Genomic DNA, 17,292 nt, shown 5'->3' on the forward strand with positions numbered 1-17,292 from the left:
CACTTTGTACATAACCTAAAAAGCTTTGGTTGCCAAAAGAAAGCTCATGCAAAAAATAACCACAGCAGAGAAAAGCTGTTGTAAAAATTGGGATAATGCAATAAAAAATGTTTTTCTTTCTTAAAAATAAGTCACTGAGCTTTACTTTCTGCTTTTAAAAATGCACATAAAGAGTATTACAAGTATAATGTGAGTCTATTCTCTGTTGGGGAGAAAACCCAGCAGCATAATGTCTCCTGACAGAGTTTTCATGAAAATTAGGATGGAAAGAGAAGCCAGCTTTAACTGAATTTCAATCTGTTTTGCTATTTACAGTAGAGTGGAGCAGCTGTATTTAATACTACTGTATGTGCAGGTAAACGGATGTTGTAGATGCTGATGAGGGACTTATAGCTAGATTTTAGCAGTCTGTAGCCCAAAAGTTTCAAAATAGTCTAAATGCAGGAGAACATCCCTGTTTCCATGGTAACAATGTTATTATATAGAGGAAAACTGTCCTTCCTTGAGGGGTGACATATTCTAGGTATGGAAAACTCTTTGTCTGCTGAGCCCTCACTCTTCCTAATGGGGGGGGATTACGTGTGTTGCGACTAAATCTAAGCACAGACTCGGTGAGGTGTGCTGAGCTGTCCTACATATGGCCATTATAGTCCCAATGGAATCACAGCACTACCGGTCCACCAGTCTGCCCCACCTGCTCCAAACAAGAGCCAAGCAAACCAGGTCCTCATGCTGGCTACATTTCCTGTTGAAGAACACTGCCCAAAAAAACGTCATCTTGTTTGCATTATAGCCAATACATAAATTGTTGTAGGCATTCATGCATGTTTCACACCCACAGTGTGATCACATTTCTCCTGCTCAAAAGAAAGTGAATATGTTCCAAACCCTTAACCTGTGTTGTACTGGACTCCAACCAACGCCACCTGCTGTGCTGTATCGCCAATGTGAATGTCTTATACATGAAAAATAACTTTGCTTGTACTTTTCCTACTGTACACTTCTTTTTATATTCCAGCATCCATGCAGCATGTCCACTCATCAGACCCCTTGCTCAGCTGACTATATAGATTTTTTACATCTACATGCTTTTGTAAGCTTTGATTATTTGTACATACTGTTTAATACTCATAAACGTGAGTCAGCATTTTCCTCTCTTTGCCTGTGTAGTTTTCACCATTTGGCTGATCTGAATTGGCGTTTTATTTTAAAGATCGTAGCTCAAATTAATTAATTAAGAATTGTGCTACTTTGGCTCCAGATGTGTCTTTCCCTCCGGGTCTGTTTTTAATCACCACTCTGTCTCACCTTCTGTCCTGCCCACAACACTATCTGGTTGGCTAGACGTCAACAAGTCTAGCCAATCAACACTGAAGCTTGAGACAAGAGTTGCCTGGAGCAGGAGGAGAGCCGCCGGTTGAGCATTTATACAAAGTCTTGTGTGGAAATTTGCAGTACATTAATTCAAAATTTTGACAGAAAGATTTTAATTTTTACTCTTAATGCATATCAGTTCCAAATATCGGTCTCATGAATTACTAATAATCTGTATCCATATTGGCCATGCTAACTAATATCAGGATATTGTGGTGGGCAGCTCCTTGTCATTGCTAAGAAGTCTAGGTGTGCTGTTAAGATCTTGAGGATTATTGGTTCTTCGGACTTGAGTCTTTTGTCCATTGTTCTGCTATTTGTTAGAGCAGTGGTTCTCAAACTTTTCCAGTCATTCCACCCCCCTGGAATAGAAAAAAAAGACGAGGCTCACTGCTCAACATACAAAGCTGGACTCGTGCTTCTTTTCGTCCCACGTGAATGAAAAAAAGCATATCTATGAAGCCTTTTTTTTGCCAGTCAATGGCAGCAGTCTGTACCAAATATACTCTCCTCTGTTTTTTCTTGTCTAGGCAGTGATACAGTTAATGTGCTGTTGGTGTGTTGGTGTGCTCAATGAGGAGATTGAAAGAGAGGCTGACACACCATGGTGAGAGAACAAACAAGGAGGAGTGGCGAGGAGCCAGGTGACTCAGAACATGTGACAGGGGGTCAGTGTGGTGGGAGGTAGGGAGATGAATGACTGAGGTGTTCATCTCCGTCTCTAATGGAGGCATCCACCTCCACCGAGCTCTTTTCCTGAGGTTTGTGATTAGCTCATAAAATTGAATTTGTTGAAAAATATCAAGATCTGGTTTTTAGGAAAAACATCTAAGTGACTTTTTAAACTGATGATGAAGAGTGCATAACACCAGAAGGGCTGTTGTAAGTCATCTTTAACAAGGTGAAACTCTGTATTTCAGTATTTGACACACTATATTGATGTAAGGCTGTTGTTTTTTGTAAAACCTGAAATGCTTCCTCTTCACACTTCACCAGCTCATTTGACCATTTTCTGCGCCTGTTGTACGTTGCCTTGGTTACAAAGTCCTTCAGTGTGGCATCATAGTACAGTACTGTTTCTCTTTAACGCATCATTTGCTTTAGAGGAGGGTGTATGCTGTATGCCGCAGACTGCTAAATTTAGCCCTTTTTGTTTTATTTTGGATGTTTGTTTATATCTCAAATAGCAACATGGGATAAACCTTCATGTGCTTACCAAAGTTATCAGCACTACAATTCTATATTTTACATGGGAAAGGGATAGTTCTGTATTTTCTGAAGTAGGGTTGTATGAAATACCTGTAATATATCAGCTTTGCATCTTTATTAAGAAACACTAAAGTAGTGCTTAAACAAAATGGCTTGCCTAAACCAAAGTAAAAGCTGAAAAATGTCTAAATATAGCGTACACTTTCAATGTTGTTTTTTTTAGCCAAAATTAGCTAAATTATGAGGTATGAATGGCCCGGTCTCTAGTGTTGTATAGTCTAGGTTGCCCTGTTGTCCAAGCACCATCAGCCTGATTGAGTGTTAAAACTTTCTGAAACATGGCTGACTTCAGTATGGAAATATCCCAAATGGAGTAAAAAAAGACATAGGCCAATATCTGCTTTAATTAAGGGCATTTAGTTTTCACAGAGATCTCTACAGATAATGAAAGACAGACATATGGCCAGAAATCAGGTTTCCTGACATTGATATACGTACCAGATTTCAAAGCCAAGGAAGTACACAAAGCAAAGACACACATAGACCTAGTTCAATCAGTGATGGATGTAAAACTGAATAAACTTCATAGTCACTTCATTGCATTGGATTTCTGTTTTCAGTTTTTCTATGTATATGGTATCTGACCCTATCAAGTAATCCATAAAATAAATAAATACATTCTGGGATACATATATGGACTACTGAACAGTTTGATCTGTAAAACCAGCTATGTTAATCAGACTATGCAGGGTTTTTCCTCCAATCATCCTCCAAAACAAAATCTGTTGTCTGCAGATGCTGAGTCTTCATCGTTTTTATACTCTATGATTGATCTGCTGAAATGTAATGTCTTAATTTTCAAAAAAACAAACAGGTAATAATTAGAGGAAGGCGAATGGAATGGGTGGGGGGGGGGGGGATTATATTCATCACCAACTGAATACATGAAGTTTCTGTTACATGATGCATATGCTTCTAAAACTTCATGGCTTTGTGGCTTTATTAGCATAAAATTACAGTTCCATACAATTCTATAAACATTTAACATCAACTGAGGATCCTAACTTGCCATGGAGAACATTTTCAGTCATTTACTGCTTACTTCTTACGAGTTCCTAACTCCAGTACGAGCTTTGTACTCAATGGCTGTAAATGCAGTGACTCTGCCTACTGTGACAGAAAGTGCATACCCTCTATAAAAGGGCAGAGCTGCCATTCCTCTCCTTTGGCTAATAAACATACTATTGACAAGTTATACAACCCCACTTCAGAAAATGCCATACTATCCCATATCTGCTATAAGCAGGCTCAAATATAATCATTTAAGAACTTGCAGTTGAGAAACATTGTTTCTTCTTCTTTTAAAGAATATCCACTTCCCTCGCTCACCAAATGTTCAAGGGCAGACACAATGGGCCTCATTCACTAACAGTGTGTACGCACAAATATGTACTTAAATCGTGCGTATGAACACAAATATGGGATTCATCAATATATTCTTACTTGAATTTATTCTTACTCTGCGAACATAAGTAGAACTTCCTCAGACCATGCATACGCACAAAGGGTTGACCAGCTTTCTCAGAAAATGTTAACATACACTCTTTTAACTAAATGCATGACATATTAAAAATACATTCAGTAAAATATATATAAATATGTATATTTAAAAAAAATGTTGAAAAGACAATGCATTGACTAAATGTATTAAATAACCATGAAATGTTCGCCTTATCCTTTAATCTAAAATCTTAAATCTAATCGTCGACCACACCCACCAATAGTACCATGAAATATCACATCTGTTACTAAAACCAGCTGATTAATCTGAGAATATTTAAGAGCATGCAGGGAACATACATGATTGAGATTTACGTCTAAGAAAGTGTAAAGATCCAGCCTTGCTGAAACAAATAGCAGCCGGTGCCTCCAGAAGAGAGCACATCAGACCGTCAAAACACGTTTGAAGAGTGTGACGAATGACTGATCAGCTGTTTCTGTCTGCCAATCTAACTATGTCATTCACTGTAACGGCATCTAAGCCCCCAGACACACCGATCTTTTTGACCTTTTGGGGCCATCTCCTAAAAACTTCTACGTGTCTCCACCTCACCGCTCTCGTCCTGATATACCAATCGGATGTCCTTATATGGAGAGATGGGGGCGTGGTAATATGCTGATTGCAGGTCGCGGGTACGCGCCTGTGGATTTAGAATGATTCTGAGTCACTAACATTTGCATGGTGGTGAGAACAAAATTGGCTGGTACGCACATTTCATGAATCCGACGGTTTATGCGCAGAGTAAGATAATTTCTACGCACATATTAGTGAATCAGGCCCATTAAGAATATACTCAATCTAATGTATCTCTTTCATCCTCCCATTACTGAAGAAGTGAAAGTCGAAACACAGTTTCAGGAATGTATCTAAACGCCCTGGCAATGGTCTCCAATTGCAATTAAACAGGTTATTGTCTTTATCCCTAATTGGGCACTTATAAAAGTTCATCACCTAAATCAGCAGCTTCTCTTAGCTTTATGTACGTTCATGGTTTGTTTTGTTTATCTGTCTGCTCCCTCTACTTTTCCTCAAGTGGTTCACGATCCACGCTCTCAAAACACCAGTCTCAGCCTCAGCAGGAAACAGTTTCAGAGAAAAGCCCTGAAAGCCTACTGTACACTGTCTGCTTGGCATCCCACAGAGGACGGACATAGTTGACAAAGCTGTTGAACACAGTGGACTTTTCAGCAGCAACCGCAAAGGGCCATATATTTCCCTTTTAGGAATTGGCAGAGACTTAAAACAGAGTTTATTTGGAATTTATATCCGACTTTAAAGGGCTGCAAACACATGACTGTAGATAAAAGCCTGATTTGTAACAAATGTCTACTTACAATTTTCACACTAGTTGATGATTTGTAAATGTCATATTCACAACAAGTTTCTTCTGCCCCCTAGTGGCCAAAGATATCTCTAGCTGAATACTCCGTTTCACTGAGGCAAACAAGCTTCTAGAAAAGGCAGATAAGTCATCTTTGTTGTGCACTTTAAGCAATATTTAATCTGTTAAATCATTAGTTTTGATTTGTAAAAAACTCATTTGTAATATTCAACGAACTTCAAGTGACATAGCAAACTCAGCAAGGATGATTCATTTGAGTTGTTTTGAGGGCAAAAGCACATCCGTTTGCTCCCTTTGGTGACTCAGACTGCTTTAACATTTCAGATTTAATTGCATACATTCTGTTGCAGAGTTAGTAGCCTGCCTTATTAACAAGCCCTTTTCCCCCCGTCCTCCGCCTCTTCCTGTTTGCCAGAAGCGCTGGCAAAACACTGCACTGTTGCACCTTTCAAACTGCAAACTGGCAGAGCTGACAAACAGATTTTGAAGCCCGTTCGCCCTGCAATGTACTTCCACAACAAGGTGTTTAAAAAAGCGCAGTTGTCAATAGCTGCAGGCCAATGGCTCAGCATCATTAAGTCCTGATTTAAGGGTCAACTCATGGCTCATCTGTACGGGTGTCACCACGGTGACAAACTACCAGAGCATGAAGGAGCAGCGTTGATTGTAGTCATTGAGGTTTACTTCAGGCTCATTTTAATAGAAATAGATTTCCAATGTCCTTCACCTGTGTAAGATGCATCAGAGATGAGTAAAACATGTAGAAGAGTAATATTTAATGGACATTGAATTAGAGACTGACATATGAAACATGACACAGAGACTGGAAGCTGTCACTGTTGTGTTTTTCTCAGGAAAACAGCCTAATGCTCTGAAACAGTAGCTTTAGTGTTCATTGCATGGATTTCGGTTTAGTCTCTGGAAATTTCAACACATTTCATCAGTTTTATGTTGCATAGAGCAGAACCATGCTGCAGACTTGAGCTGATGCATAAGATGTCACCTGAGAAATTGCCTTGCCCACTTATGGAAAATGTCACATTTTTCTCCAGGACACAGTCAGCAAACACCAGAGGAAATAATAACACCTTTCATGACCCATCCCCGCCTTTACCGCTTCAACCCCTTTTACCTCCTTTACTGTTGTGAACGAGAAAATGACAGAGCAGGAAACTGGGGTGATGTTCTAAGTAGTGATGACAGCATTGCTCCACATAGGAGGCCCATTACCTTTAATGCACTGTGGAAAGGAGTGAGCTGGATCAAAATACTTGTGTAAAGCCAAAACATGCCTTTGCAGAAAATAACCCGCTCGCAAATGAAAATGTCTACAGTGGCAGCATGAATCAATGTTGAGGTGAAATATTAATCTTCCATTTAAAATTCTCCTTCAAATTTTCTATTTGTGGGTGCTAGGCAGGGTGGCTCTTTGAAGCTGCATGGTGCCAAAAGTTACACTTTCACAAAAGATGAGGTTTAAGGGTTGTTTTTTTTTTTGTGGTCTTCTTCTGTCTTAATGATTGTTTACTGGAGACAGTGATGACATTTTAAATGCTTATTTTTTCCAGTTGACATAAATTTCTATTCATGAGTACAAGTATAGTACAAGGAGTGCAACCTCTCATCAAAAACACACTGTCGCATGCTCCCTCTGATGCAACCCACAATAACTAATGACAAAAGTCAGCTTTTGTCACTGGATTCCTTGCCACACACAGAAACCATTCAGGAGAGAATATTTTGGATGGGCCCCTAACTAATCTACAGCTGGCTCTCCTGAAGAGGATGCCACCTTTTGACTATATACTATACCTCCTTGCAATAGTGCAAGGGAAACACAAGTTTTTAGAAGACAAAGAACTAAGAAGATGAAATCATGACAGGAATAATGAATTATGTTTGAAAAGTCCAGAAGGCTTGAAGTGATCATAAAGTACTCGACAGTCAATAGTTAAGCAAACCTGGAAAATTAGCTCAAGTCAGTGGTTGGTGTTGGTTAGTCAAGTGTTGGTTGGGACTGAGGACTACAAATCTGTAATGAAACAAACCAGTTTGAATCCAAAACATTGGTGAGTTGTAGTGTAGGTAATGAAGAAACAAGACACTGACAAGCACAATTATGTAACTGGCTTCTGGATCAATGTTATCCCAGTTCTATGGTAAATCATTCGAGCAGCTTCTCAGATCAAATCGAAGGACTTCAAAGGCTATTCTAGTTTCTCTAGACTCATCCAAAAAAGTTTGTTTAGTAGAATTTACACTCTTTGGCTCTTTTGAAAAGCCTTTAAAATGAATGGTCTTAATTACATTTGATGTGCCTTTTTTTTCTAAACTGGTGCAAAAAGGTAGTTATTAATATACTGACTATTGCACGTTTGCCACTCATGGGAAGTTACCATAATGATGGTGACTGACATCTGGGATTGATGACATCATTGGCATTTTCTCAATTGGCAGACCAGGACCAGGGCTTAGAACCCACTTCTTTCTGACTATCCACCAATTAAAAAAAATAAAAATAAAATTTAACACAAGTTTCCTGTTTTACAATGATCACAGGACATCAGACCATTCAAAAGAATTCTAATTAAGGTCGATGGAAAAAAAACAGACTGCTTAAGAATGATCTGAATGAGGATTTGATGTTGAGGCAAACATTTATTGACACACACTGATGAATAAGTAACTCTAGGGGAGAAAGGATTGTTGTGCCTGGATGAGCTTCTACAACAAGGATGTTGACAATCAGCCAGTAATGTATGCATACACTGCGTTCATTTTTAATGCATCCATCATCTCTGTCACAAACGTGAGCATCTTCTCTTTAATATTCAGATTAGCAGCTTAATGTCAGCTGCTGCAAGCCACGGCTGCTTAACGGATGCTACAGGTACCACTGCAGGATTTATTCACTCCTGTATCTGAACCGTTTTACTCTCACTCACTTCTCACAGCAGGGTATTGATCCACACACAGGTACACAAAATAACCCATGTTACTGCAGTTATTCCCTGACTTCGTGGCATCCCGTAATCTTGCCTGGCTATGTCATGTGAGGACACTGCTGGTCTGTGTTTGATGGGTGACCAGCAGCAGCAGCAGTACAACTGAAGAGGCATCAATGAAGCCTATGCTTTCAGAAGTAACGAGGGTAGCATTTACATATATAGAGGTAAATGTCTTTATGATTAATTTGATTTGTTTAAAATATTTTTTTTTACTCAGGAAAAAATGATATGCAAAGCTCATTGGCTTTCATGACAACACAGAATACATCTGCAGGCTGTTTGGAATGTTTTTTTTTTTTAATTAGCAATAATTATGATATTTAATTTTCTGCAATGTTTGGTGATTTGTTGGATTTGGAAAAAATGTGACAAAAATCAAAATAAGATCTTCCTCACAAGTGGGTTATGTAAAGTCAATACAACAGCCAGCCTCTGCAGTGGCTGAGCATCCACACGCTTTTGATTCTATTCTTCAAAGCGAGAGACTACACTCATCCACACACCACAGTTCTCATAAAAAGAGCCAGTCCAATCTTATTACTTTAGATCCAACCATTTTACACTGGAGGGATGTTTTTCCTGACTTGAGTCATTAAACTCATTTTTATTGTATAATACAGGTCCCTTTCCTATAGGCCTTCTATTCTTATTATTTCACATCGGCGACAATATAATAAAATACCACACAGGGAGCGCCTCTAGCAATAACGCAACCCAATAATGACGGGAGCAGTGCCTGCCCCTCAGTGACACTTCCTGTGCTTCAGTTTCAAAATGTGTACTTGGCATAATGACCCTGCCCAGGTTGACACATAAACTTTAGACAAACAAATGCAAAGATGGATAAACAAGGATTTTCTATCTGTTAAACATTGTTGCATCCACACATTCACACTCTTGTCTTGATAACTGAAAGGTATGTCAGATATTGAATAATCTCTGCAGCTCCCTGTGATGTCTTTGCTGCAGTACATACTAATTTATGCTCTAATATTACTGCCCAGTGTGTGTTTTGCTCCTGAAGACTTGTAGAAGTATTCAGTACATAGCTAACAGCACACAAGAATCTTGTTTTGTCATGTAGCTCGCACACAGGAGCATTAGTGGCTCAAGACTTCCCATAAGGTCCCATAAAATGTTTAATGAGCAAAAACAAAGCCACATGGGATGAAGGTACATAGGACACTTACACAAGGCAATATGTACTGTACTGAACAAAGAGGACCATAGGACTCGTAAAAGCAGAAAGTAATAAAGACTATGTATTGGAATGCTTAGGTGATTCAGTTTTAGAAAAGGAATATATCTTAATGAGCTGATTTCCAGAAATTGATCCCAGTGCTATTTATACAAGATACCCTATTTTACTGTCTTCCAAGTTATTGATTTACATTAATTCACAGCACTGTTGCCCTGATTATTTCACCAGTTTGTACATATGCAGTCTAATTTTCAAAGACATCCTTGCATTTTTACATTTCTCTTGTAGCTTGCAGCTCACACAGAATTGAGAGCAAATGGAGCACGAAGTTGAAGCGGATCTCCCAGGAGATCTAATTGTGTACAAAGTGTATTTGGTCCGCAGCGCTTTCCTGTTGCTTCTGCTTCCACAGGCCCACCTGGGGTCCACCACAGGTCTAGGACCTCCTCTGGGACAGATCATTACGAACAGCTCACTGTGACTCGGTGTGCATTCCACATCTTAAAGGACCTTCAGGATGTGACATGTGGATGAGCAGCTTCAACCTACTGTACAAATTATCCAATGGGGGATTTTATTCCCTGTGCGCATCTGAGCGTGCAGCTCAGCTAGATTACCGGGCTGCCAAAGGTACAGACCTGAATCTATATTTAAGTACTATCTTAATAATAATGACTGTCAAAAGGCGGACTGAAACTTGATTATTCTGACTCTTATTAAATACTTGAACTAAATGTCAGAGTGTCTGCTCTCTCACGTTCCTCAGAGGCAGGGAGCATGCAAGAGTTCAGAGGGATTAGTGTCAGAGTCTCGCGCTCTTACAGTAAAAAAGCCCATCACTGCATGGTGGTTCGGGAGTTAGCCCTGCTAAATTTCAACATTTGCAGAATAGAAAACATCTATTACACCTCATTCCTAAAAAGCAAATTAGTTCTTAATTTCTACAATGGCCATCAGTGCATGTGTTTTGAACAACAAAGAATTATATAATTTTCCTATATTTGATGACGGACACCTACAAAATGATGAACATGTAAGGCAAAGTGATTATGAACTATCTCAGTAACACTCATAATTATTTGTCTTGTTTTTGTTCATGAGGTTTTGTTAAATCATTCATTGTAGATTCATGATAGCATGCCTATGCTTTAAGCCCTGCTTTAAGCCATATTTAACCCTGGCTTCTTCTCACAAGAGAAATAAAACCACAGCAGACAATGTCAGAGAGCATTACTGACCTCTGACATGGGAGTGTCTGTATGGTTTTTCACATTAAAGTTAGCCTGTGGCAGATCAACAGAAGTCACTAAGCCTGTGAAGACTCGGTTCTGCTGTAAGTCCAGGAATATGCAGCTGCAAGATTCTGTTACTCTCAGAATTCGGAATCAGGAGGACTGAAGTTTCTTTTCATTCATAATTCACACCAACACTATGTGCTGCAACTGTAAAGTACATTTCCCCATATAAAGTAAAAAACACTATTTTATTTTATTATCTCAGTTTTCTTTTTTGGATTACTTTAGATTTGCTTGGGGATACATTTCGTTGGAAATAAAGGTTATTCAAAAAGGTGTATAGTGTTTTGTTAAAATCGTTAGATGTAATGATAATGGTTTTCACAGTTACATTGTTCTTCTTTCTATCAAATATTATGTAATACATTTAATTAAGGGTAAGTGTAACCTAATAAACCTTCTAAGACTTTTACACCGATATGTAGCCTAAAAGTCAGAAATAAGTAATTTGGGGCGTTTTTTGTGCGCAAATTCTCTGAGTTCATTAAATCCGAAATATAGACGGCTCACGTTATTCAGAAAAGCATCACAACTTACCTTGACTCCAAAATCCGCCTCTAAACCGTAGGATCCAATTGCTGTTACAGTGCCGCGTGTCCTTGGAGAACCCCCTTCCTCCGATATACTAAACGGTTCTATGAAGTTAAGGGGAATACAAGTACTTGTTCATGAAATTCTTGCGCTCCTGCAGCTTGTAGTACTGTACCATCTGTTGTGCCTGTGCGTGTCGAGCTCCGAGCGCTGAGGAGGAGAGGAGGAGAAGGAGGGAGTTTGGTGTTCAGAGCGCACAGCGGATAGGAGGGCGCACACGGGAGGAGAGGGGTCAGAGGCAATCTGAGCGACCTCAAACCCTTTCCTACCTAACATATACTGTATGTAAGATTCAGCATGCGACGTGCAGACTGTAAGCTCTCACCTTCCTGCGCTTTACTTTCACTTTACCCACCATTTTAAAATGTGCAGAAACATGACTTTACCGTCTTTTAGACTAAGTGAATGAAATGTTCCTCCGCGAAAGTAGAAATAAAAGAAGCTATGACAAACTGTCATCCATAACATGAACGTTTGGACATAGAGATAAAAGTTCGCCTGTAGCACCAGTTCATATCAAGATGCCAATAGACTCACTCCACTGCAGCCTCAGACATAATTGTGGTTTGGCACTGGCAGGAAAACAAGAAAACAAAAAAACACTTCATAAGACCTGGAATGAATTGAGCATACAACAAGTTTGTTTTGAAAGGAATATACATTTAAGCCTGATTGCAAAATAGAGGGGGAATGATTCAGGATTAATTATTCCTTATTATTTTGACAAATATGCTACAAGATAACTGGTGATAATAAATTGGCAGGAACAGACCGCTACAAGAGCTCTTGTTGCTGCAATGATTGAACATAAGTTATTTCATCATAAAGGTATAGTATGGAAGGACTGGCCATGGAAGTCTTGCAGGCAAAATGTTGGATTTTTAAATAAAACATATTGTAGAGTTTTATAACAGTTATCACAGTTATTATGGAAGCCATTATGTACTTTGATAAAAGTCAACATTACTGTTAAGTTGAAATGATTGCCCTGCTGGTTTATTTCCTAGAATGAAAATGTGTGCTTTCCATAGTGCTATAGTCCTCGCTGCAGTGGCCATGGGTTCGAATACTTCCTCTGTCCTTCGCTGCATGCCTCCCCCCAACGCTCTCCTCCCAACAGTTTCTGTCTCCAAAAAAAAAGAAGGAAACGTGTTCTCATCAATAGCAATTTATTTTGTTGCACTTGAGTCAATCAGACTGCGAATCAGAATGGTTATGTTTTTGGACGGGTCTGTTGGATCACTCTGGCCTGCAGGTGTCATGTTTCTCACCAACATCTTGTGGTATCAGGATAGTTTCAGTTTTATCTGTTCAGGTTTTGATATAGTTTATTTGCCACTGAATTTCTGCTTTATCCCAAAACAGTTCATTTGGTCCATATGACCTTGGAATGGTTTAATCAAAATAAAATGCTTATCTCTTTTCAGAAAAGAAGACACATAGACTTGTTATAATTCTTGTAACAACTTTTGAATGGTGATTGGTAAAAAAAATTGTCTGGGGAATAAACAGGTGGATAGCTCAAAATCTAGGCAAATTAAACCAAAAACAGCATGGCAAATCATGATAACGAAACATGTGTTTTTCTCTGTAATTTAAGTGACTAACCATTAAAACTGCCAAATCAAGCATCTGCAGCTGGCCTCTGAATGTGGTGGGAGATGAAAATATGCTCCAATGTTCATTTATCCAAACCCTCAAGGGTCCACATGTCCACATATATTACAAATGAAGCATGAGAGGAAGCATACATGCCTACATACAACTAGGAAATAAAAACACTCAATACGCAGATGGTTTTCCCTCTCTTTCACAGATACTGTAAGATGCCCTACATTATGTTTACAACGAATGAAAACACAGGTCAAAAGATTCCAGCACCTTCTAGACAAACTTCAATCTTCTGGTAATGTTTTCTATAAACATTTCCTTTTGCAACCCAAGTTTCTAATTCTTCATCTTTAATTTGTGTACCTGCCAAGCATGAAATAGCGTGAAACTGAAAGCTGTCTCTGTTCTGTCACCTCCTGCAAACAGAACTGGATCCCTCCTCCAGGCGCTGCTGCTTCCACACCCACATGTGCAGAAATCTGCTGAGGCAGATGAAGATAGAGCCTCCTACCAAGGATTGTTTTTTTTGTTTTTTTTGCGGAACACAGACAGAACGTTGACCCTAGTGTCACTGAGTGCCATCTGCAACCACTGAGAGAAGCCAGGCTGCCATACTGGCCATTTACAGTCACTGCCAAACAGGATCTTGCTTCTTCAGCTGTCCCCATGTGCTCGCCAGGCCTGGTCACTCTGATGATGGAGCGGTAAATGAGCATCGCAGCACAGCCGGGTCACTCAGTGTATTAGCCAATGTTCAGGAATCTGATTATCATACTCATCCTTCGACAGACAATGTTATGCAATAAAGATTGTTTTTTTTTCATCTAAGGTCTGGTCTCCTTTTTCCTCGAGCCATTGTGTTATTAAGGATGCCGTAACAGGGGTGTTGTTTGACTTATCCTTATTTGTTTCTTGTTAAAAGTTAAAAGAGAAGGTTAGCTTTGTTGCCCATAAAGATTGGAAACATAGAAATAGCTAGCTTGGATTCTAAAATGTGCTGTATTTCTCATTAGATTGAACAAGTTGAAAAGTGAAATTTGAGGATAGTGGTTAGTAACTAGGCCTCCTCTGTGTCCACACTTTCCAGTATGATGCTAAGCTAAGTGGCTATTTGCTGTGGCAACATTTTTATTATACTGGCATATGAGTGGTGTCATTTACCGTATTTTCCGCACTATAAGGCGCACCTTCAATGAATGGCCTATTTTAGAACTGTTTTCATATATAGGGCGCACCGGATTATAAGGTGCATAGAATAGAACGTGTTTACAACTGAACAAGGCTGGGAGATATTGTGAATATATAAATATAAATACGTATAAAACGTAACGTATAAAACTACAAAAACAAAAGTACATAAGACGATTTCCCCAAATAATAAATTATTTCTTTGACGTTTCTCTTAACTCTCAAAACGTAGTTTTATACGTAGTGCATTCACAATAACTCAACGTTGTTCAAACGTTAATGTGCATATTCACAATATCTCCCAGCCTTGTTCAGTTGTAAACACGTAAAAGAAACACAGTCTGATACCGCTAATTCAAACGTTAGTGCAGGGGTGCCCAAACAGTCGATAGCGATCTACAGGTAGATCGCTGACTGATTCTCAGTCGATCGCGAGATGTTTTGTCAATATAAAATACAATTGTCAGATAGGTTCAATTTCATCTCATTGCAGTTTTCCCACACACGATACCTGTGTTGGGAGTCCAAGTATACTTCCGACCTGTGTGTATTTAATTTTTCATTTATTCATGAAATTGCTGCGTGCATGAGAGAGCGAGCGGCGGAGATAGAGAGAGAGAGAGAGCGCGCAAGAGAGAGAGTGCAGGCATGCGCAATGACGTGCAGGTAAAACCGGGGGGGTAAATGTTTTACCAAAAAGTCATATATAGAAACTATGCTACGAGTATTAAGCGCATTTGATGAAGCTGCAGCTACTTTTCTCTGCTCCTCTCTGCTGTCATGACTGTGAGCATCGCGGGGGACGAGACACACCAACAAACAGCGCAAACGCAAACGCACACGCACACGCGCACGCGCACACGCACACACACACACACACACACACACACACACACACACACTTGCACTGGAGCGCCAGCCACCACGCGAACCTTTTTACTTTTTACTTTTAGTGCTACAGCACACAGTTGATCCGTGATCCGTACAGACTGAGGCGTGAACACACGTGACCCGGTCAAACAGTCGGTTGGACTTTACTCCGTTCACTCTCACCGTGTCTGCAGCTAACAAAAGCAAAATCATCTCACAGCAGCCTGCTGTAGTCTGTAGTCTGCATTATTTTTTACAGAACTCTCATTTATTATTTTCTGTTTGTTGTGTGAGTATTAAATGCATTTGGAGGCTGTTGGTAAAGGCTATGGCTCACTATGTGGACTGGTAGATCTCGGCAGACTGGTAACTTTAAAAGTAGATCTTGGTTCAAAAAAGGTTGGGCACCCCTGCGTTAGTGCATAACTCAACATTGTTCAGTTACGTATAACACGTAAAGCTCACTTTTTCAGTTCATTCCCCGTCCACGAATCCCTCGAATTCTTCTTCTTCAGTGTCCGAATTGAACAGTTGGGCGAGTACGGCATCCAACATGCCCGGCTCCCTCTCGTCATTATCCGAGTCAGTGTTGCTGAGCGCCGTGTACAACCAGTATGGATCAACCAATTAACCAATTGATCCATATATAAGGCGCTCCGGATTATAAGGCGCACTGTCGTTTTTTGAGAAAATTAAAGGCTTTTAAGTGCGCCTTATAGTGCGGAAAATACGGTAGTTTTTGTCTGATCTTCAGCATGATAGTGAATACATTTATGTTTTGTTGTCATCTTAAGAATTGATGATGGAGTGTTAATCAGGGTTCAGTCTTTTTTGTTGCTAATGTGTTCTCTTGTTGAAGAAGGTCTTTCTTTAGTCACTTTAGTATGATTGCAAATCACAACACTCCTTACTCATTCTGGAAACAAAGCAAGAATATTTAGCCTATATGATGACAGAATCTACTTTTTAGTTATAATGTCAAGCATAAATATACAGCAGACAAGATTAGTGATACTTCAGAGGGAACAGTTCAAAAGTGTGCACAGAGCTATGTCTGATGTGTTCAGCACAGGCAGTCACTTTGTCTCTTGTCACGACAATATCAGCGATGTAATGAAGCAAGCAGTAGTTATTGCAGAATGTAGACTCAGCTGTCATTTCTCAACACTGGGAAAGAAGTGACAGCTGGGGATATGTCAGCAAAATGTCATGTTCTTAAGGGCAGAGCCGTAGTTCTTCAATGTGCAGCAGTTCAAAATCCGACACATAGGCCTACCTGTAGGGTCTGCGATTTCACAAGTGCACTCCAAGTAGAAAATCTTCACATGGTCCCAAAGTACTGGAGACAGTTCTTAACAGTTTATTGACAAAAAGCTTCAAGGGTGTTTTACAGTCAGTCCAGCCCCAGAGTGTTCACATAGCCTATTAACTGATTAATGCAGCTGTAATGATGTTCTGCAAATTAACATATTTTACATTTCCTTTTTTGTTTTTTCTGTGCGCTATCAAATATCTTATTAATGCCTTTCTTATTGCATACTCAGTACTTTAGCGCACAGACAGATCGCTTTTTCTCTGCAAACACTGATATCACGACAACTATGGCCTTGTAGCATCACAGCACTCAAGCTGGAGTTGCTATAGCAACGGGTGATCAGTGGGGTTATTCCTGTGTTTGTGAACATATTGAGGAGATGATGGGGAAAAGAGGATTTTATGATCAGTCACCAGCTAGATGGCAATTTGTATTCACCAACAGTGAATACAAATTGCAATGTATCTACAGTAAATAGGTCTACATCTACTCAAGTGTATGTACTGTATGTAAGTAGGCTACAGTTTGTAAGTAACCTACTGGAGTAGTTTAATGTATTGCTTCTTTGTTTTGCCAACCCATCACATATAAAAGGTAGATAGGGTCCTTATTACTCACCTCCATTTGTTTGATACTTAATTTCTTTACAGTTTTACGTTACAAACATGAAAATAATTTAACCACACGCTGCCCTTAATAATGTAGATAGAATAGTTCCATCTTTACC

At 39.5% G+C, this 17,292-nt stretch overlaps 1 protein-coding gene across 1 annotated transcript in view; it reads right to left on the reverse strand.

The window, feature by feature from the left end:
- The window catches only part of camkvb (CaM kinase-like vesicle-associated b), a 39,016-nt gene extending 27,226 nt beyond the window's left edge, over positions 1-11,790 (reverse strand). Inside the window, exon 1 of the mRNA XM_020633892.3 lies at positions 11,528-11,790. The gene's annotated coding sequence lies outside the window, so the exon portion shown is untranslated. The remainder of the gene's footprint in view (positions 1-11,527) is intronic.
- Positions 11,791-17,292: the final 5,502 nt, after the last annotated feature.

This window comes from Labrus bergylta, chromosome 5 (assembly GCF_963930695.1).
Source record: "Labrus bergylta chromosome 5, fLabBer1.1, whole genome shotgun sequence".
Taxonomy (NCBI): Eukaryota; Metazoa; Chordata; class Actinopteri; order Labriformes; family Labridae; genus Labrus; species Labrus bergylta.